Here is a 5,748-nt window from a genome sequence, read left to right on the forward strand (position 1 = left end):
CAGTCCAATATGCATGATGAAAATTGGTGCAAAAATCTTCAATAAAATACTGGCAAACCAAATGCAACAGCACATCAAAAAGCTTATCCATCACTATCAAGTAGGCTTAATCCCAGGGATGCAAGACTGGTTCAACATATGCAAATCTATAAATGTAATCAATCACATAAACAGAACCAAAGAAAAACTACATGATTATTTCAATAGATGCAGGTAAGGCCTTTGACAAAATTCAACAGACCTATATGCTAAAAACCCTTAATAAACTAGGTGTTGATGAAATGTACCTCAAATAATAAAAGCTATATATGACAAACCCACAGCGAATATTATACTGAACGGGCAAAAACAGGAAAAATTCCCTTTGAAAACTGGCACTAGACAAGGGTTCCCTCTCTAACCATTCCTATTCAACATAGTATTGGAAGTTCTAGCCAGAGCAATCAGGCAAGAAAAAGAAATAAGAGGTATTCAATTAGGAAGGGAGGAAGTCAAATTGTCTGTATTTGCAGATGACATGATTGTATATTTAGAAGACCCCATTGTCTCAGCCCAAAGTCTCCTTAAGCTAAGAAACTTCAGCAAAGTCTCAGGATACAAAGCAATGTGAAAAAATCACAAGCATTCTCACACACCAATGAAAGACTAACAGAGAGCCAAATCCAGAGCAAACGCCCATTCACAATGCTACAAAGAGAATAAAATACCTAGAAATACAACTGACAAAGGACCTGAAGGGACTCTTCAAGGAGAACTAGAAACCACTGCTCAACAAAATAAGAGAGGACACAAACAGATGAAAAAACATTCCATGCTCAAGGTTAGGAAGAATCAATATTGTGAAAATGGCCATGCCATTTTCATGTAATTCATGTAATTCATAGATTCAACACTATCCCCATCAAACTACCATTGACCTTCACAGAACTGGAAAAAAACACCTTAAACTTCATATGGAACCAAAAATGAGCCCACATAGCTAAGACAATTCTAAGCAAAAAGAACAAAGATGAAGGCATCACGCTACCAGACTTCAAACTAAACTACAAGTCTGCAGTAATCAAAACAGCATGGTACTGGTACCAAAACAGATACAGACCAATGAAACAAAACAGAGGCCTCAGAAGGAATGCCACACATCTACAACCATCTGATCTTTGACAGACCTGGCAAAAATAAGCAATGGGGAAAGGATTCCCTGTTTAATAAATGACGTTGGGAAAAAGGGCTAGCCATGTGCACAAAGCTGAAACTGGACCCCTTCCTTACACCTTACACTAAAATTAACTCCAGATGGATTAAAGATGTAAACATAAGATGTAACACCATAAAAACTCCAGAAGAAAACCTAGGCAATACCATTAAGGACATAGGCATAGGCAAGGACTTCATGACTAAAACACCAAAAGCAATGGCAACAAAAGCCAAAATAGACAAATGGGATCTAATTGAACTTAAGAGTTTCTGCACAGCAAAAGAAACAATAATTAGACTGAACTGGCAACCAATAGAATGGAAAAAAATTTTGCAATCTACTCATCTGACAAAGGGCTAATATCCAGAATCTACAAATAACTAAAACAAATATGCAAGAAAAAAATAAACAACCCCATCAAAAAGTGGGCAAAAGACATGAACAGAATCTTTTCAAAAGAAAACATTTATGTGGCCAACAAACATATAAAAAAATGCTCATCATTACTGGTCAATAGAGAAATGCAAAACAAAAGCACAATTGAGATACCATCTCATGCCCGTTAGAATGGTGATCATTAAAAAATCAAGAAACCACAGTTGCTCGAGAGGATGTGGAGAAATGGGAATATTTTCACACTGTTGGTGGGAGTGTAAATTAGTTCAACCATTGTGGAAGACAGTGTGGTGATTCCTCAAGGATCTAGAAATAGAAATTCCATTTTACCCAGCAATCCCATTACTGGGTATATATCCAAGGGATTATAAATTGTTCTATTATAAAGACACATGCACACGTATGTTCATTGTGGCACTGTTTACAATAGGAAAGACATGGAACCAACCCAAATGCCCATCAAAAGTAGACTGGATAAAGAAAATGTGGTGCATATACACCATGGAATACTATGCAGCCACAAAAAATGATGAATTCATAGCCTTTGCAGGGACATGGATGAAGCTGGAAACCATTATTCTTAGCAAACTGACACAAGAACAGAAAAGCAAACACTGCAAGTTCTCATTCATAAGTGGATGTTGAACAATGAGAACACATGTACACAGGGAGGGGAGTATCACACACTGGGGTCTATTGGGAGGTGGAGGACTGGGGGAGGGACAGCAGGGTGTGGGGAGATTGGGGAGGGATAACATTAGGAGAAATGCCTAATGTAGGTGGCAGGGGGATGGGAACAAACCATCATGACATCTGTATACCTATGTAATAATCCTGCAAGATCTGCACATGTAACCCAGAACTTAAATTAAAAAAAAAATGCAAAACATTGAAATAATGAAGCATCTTCTCTGACAACAATGTGCTTCTGAATGACCAGTGGGTAAATAAAGGAATTAAGAAGAAAATTTTAAAATTTCTTGCAACAAATTATAATGGAACCACAATATACCAAAACTTATGGATACAGCAAAAGCAAAGAGGGAAGTTTACAGCTATAAGCCCTACATCGAAAAGGAGGAAAATCTTCAAATAAATAACAATGCATCTTATAGAACTAGAAAAAAGAGTAAACAAAACCCAAAATCAGTAAAAGAAAAGAAATAACGAAGAACAGAGCAGAACTAAATGAAATGGAAATGAGGAAAACAACATGAAAGATTGGATAGAGCAAAATCTATGGATACAGCAAAAGCAAAGAGGCAAGTTTATGGTGATAAGTCGTACATCAAAACGGAGGAAAATCTTCAAATAGACAACTTAACAATGCAACTTATATAACTAGAAACCCAAAATTAGTAAAAGAAGAGGAATAATAAAGATCAGAGCAGAACTAAATGAAACGAAAATGAGGAAAACAATACAAAATATTAATAAAACAAAAAAACTTTTTTCAAAAAGCTAAACAAAATTTACAAACATACAGCCAGACTAAGAAAAAAGAGAGAAAATAAATAAAATCAGAGATAAAGAAAGAGGTATTGCACTGGTACTGCAGAAATTCAAAGGCTCATTAGTGTCTACTCTGAGCAACTATATGACAATAAATTGGAATATCTGGAAAAAATGAACAAATTCTTAGATGCAAACAACTTACCAAGATAGAATAAAGAAGAAATCCAAAACCTGAACAGACCAATAACAAATAAAAAGACTGAAACCATAACAAAGTCTCCCAGTAAAGAAGTGCCCAGGACCCAATGGCTTCACTGCTGAATTCTACCAAGTATTTAAAGAAGAACTAATACCAATACTACTTAAACTATTCCAAAAAATACAGGAGAAGGGAGCACTTCTGAACTCATCCTATGAGGCCAGTCTTACCTTGATACCAAAATCAGGCAAAGAAACATTAACAAAGGAAACTACAGGTCAATATCTCTGATGACTATTGATGAAAAAGTACTTAACTCAAATGGCCAAGGCAAGATGGATCAAAGTCAGAGTGGTGGTCGTCTTCCTTGAGGTGACATGGATGACATGAACAAGAACAAGAATAAGAAATATGAACCTCATGTACCAACTACAGTGGGAAAAAGAAGAAGAAAATAAAGGGACCAGATGCTGCCAGCAAACTACCAATGTTGACACCTCACACTAAGTGCTGGTTAAAATTAGTGAAGTTAGAGAGAACTAGACTATCTGAGGAAGAATTAATTAGAAATAAGGAACAAATGAAACCATTGGAAGAAAAGCAAGAGGAGAAGAGATCAACAGTGGATGATCTGAGGGGGACCTCAATGTCAGTAGGAACCTTGGAAAAGATCATTGATGACAATCATGACATTGTGTCTACGTCTCTGGGCTCAGAACACCATGTCAGAATTCTTTCATTTGTAGATAAGAATCTTCTGGAACCTGGCTGCTCGGTCCTTTCAATAAGGTGAATGCTGTGATGGGGTGCTGATGGATGACACAGATCCTCTGGTTACAAGGATGAAGATGGAAAAAGCCTCCCAGGAGATCTATGCCAATACTGGGGGGTTGGAAAACCAAATTCAGAAAATTAAGGAATCTGTGGAGCTTATTTTAACCCATCCTTAATATTATGAAGAAAATGGTATAAAGCCTCCTAAGAGGGTTATTCTCTATGGTCCACCTGGCACAGGTAAAACTTGTTAGCCAAAGCAGTAGCAAACCAAACCTTGGCCATTTTCTTGCAAGTGGTTGGCTCTGAACTTATTCACAAATATCTAGGTGATGGGCCCAAACTATCTGGGAATCGTTTTAAGTTGCTGAAGAACATGCACCATTCATCATGTTTATTGATGAAATCGATACCATTGGGACAAAGATAATATGATTCAAATAAAGGTGGTAAGAGAAAAATTCAGTGCACAGTGTTGAAACTATTGAACCAGTTGTGTGGATTTGATTCTAGGGGAGATTTGAAAGTTATCATGTCCACAAACCAATAGAAACTTTGGGTATAGCACTTACCACAACAGGCCACATTAACAGAAAGATCAAGCTCCCTCTGCCTGATGAAAAGACCAAGAAGCACATCTTTCAGGTTCACACAAGCAGGATGACACTGGCCACTGATGTAACCCTGGATGATTTGACTATGGCTAAAGATGACCTCTCTGGTGCTGACATGAAGGCAATATGTAGAGAAGATGGTCTGATGGCCTTAAGAGAACATTCAATAAAAGTAACAAATGAAGACTTCAAAAAATTTAAAGAAGATGTTTTTTATAAGAAACAGGAGGGCACCCCTGAGGTGCTCTATCTCTAGTGAAACACAGCTGCCATTAGGAAACTGGTTTGGAGATTTCCTGATCCCTGAAAGGGATGAGGTTGGGGTAGTTGCCCAGAGGAATCCCTGTTCCCAATGATTTTTATTAGCAAAACATCCTGTGTATCTTTTGGAGTATGATGTGTAAATGCCCACTGGGCACACTTCATCTGTTGGTCACTGTGCAGCATTCTCCTTCCCAATAAAGTATGCTCTTTCACAAACAAACAAACAAACAAACAAACAAAAAGTAAAAAAGAAAAAAAGTTCCTCAACGAACTACCAGCAAACCAAACTCAACAATACATTAAAAAAATATATTCATCATGACTAAGTGGGATTTCTTCCTGGGATGCAAGGATGGCTCAACATACACAAATCAATTAAGATGAAACATCATATTAACAGAATGAAGGACAAAAAAAATACGATTATTTCAATTGATGCTGAGAAAAAATTTGATAATAGTCAACATCCCTTCATGATAACAACCCTTTAAAAACTGGGTACAGAAGGAATATACCTCAACATAATAAAAGCCATATACAACAGACTAATAGCTAGTATTATACCAAATGTGTAAAAATTAAAAGGCTTCTCTGAGATCTGAAACATGATAAGAATGCCCACTTTCACCACTGTTATTCAACATAGTAGTGGAAGTCTTAGTTAGAGTAGCCAGATAAGAGAAAGAAATAAAGGACATCCAAACTGGAAAATAAGTAAAATTATCTTTGTTTACAGATGATGTAATCGTATACTTGGAAAAAACTAAAGATGCCATGCAAAACTATTAAAACTGATAAATTCAGTAAAGTAGCAGGATGCAAAATCAACATACAAAAATCTGTAGCATTTC

The 5,748-nt window shown here is 36.6% G+C and overlaps 1 pseudogene; it reads left to right on the plus strand.

Annotated features, from left to right (window-relative positions):
- Positions 1-3,580: 3,580 nt before the first annotated feature.
- On the plus strand, positions 3,581-4,889 carry LOC108301112 (annotated as a pseudogene).
- The last annotated feature ends 859 nt before the right edge of the window (positions 4,890-5,748 follow it).

The sequence above is a fragment of the Cebus imitator genome, unplaced genomic scaffold, assembly GCF_001604975.1.
Source record: "Cebus imitator isolate Cc_AM_T3 unplaced genomic scaffold, Cebus_imitator-1.0 Scaffold32, whole genome shotgun sequence".
NCBI classification, from domain to species: Eukaryota; Metazoa; Chordata; class Mammalia; order Primates; family Cebidae; genus Cebus; species Cebus imitator.